This window comes from Cebus imitator, unplaced genomic scaffold (genome assembly GCF_001604975.1).
Source record: "Cebus imitator isolate Cc_AM_T3 unplaced genomic scaffold, Cebus_imitator-1.0 Scaffold159, whole genome shotgun sequence".
Classification (NCBI taxonomy): domain Eukaryota; kingdom Metazoa; phylum Chordata; class Mammalia; order Primates; family Cebidae; genus Cebus; species Cebus imitator.
In genome coordinates this window covers 3,415,673-3,415,937 of record NW_016107474.1, presented here as the reverse complement: position 1 = coordinate 3,415,937, position 265 = coordinate 3,415,673, and positions in this window count along the sequence as shown.

Here is a 265-nt window from a genome sequence, read left to right as displayed (position 1 = left end):
TATCTTAATTTTTTTTTTAATTTTATTGCATTTTAGGTTTTGGGGTACATGTGAAGAACATGCAAGATTGTTGCATAGGCACACATGTGGCAGTGTGATTTGCTGCCTTCCTCCCCATCACCCACATCTAGCACTTCTCACCATGCTATCTCTCCCCAACTCCCCTCCCCCCACTGTCCCTCCCCCATTTCCCCCCAACAGACCCCAGTGTGTAGTGCTCCCCTCCCTGTGTCTATGTGTTCTCATTGTTCAACACCTGCCTATG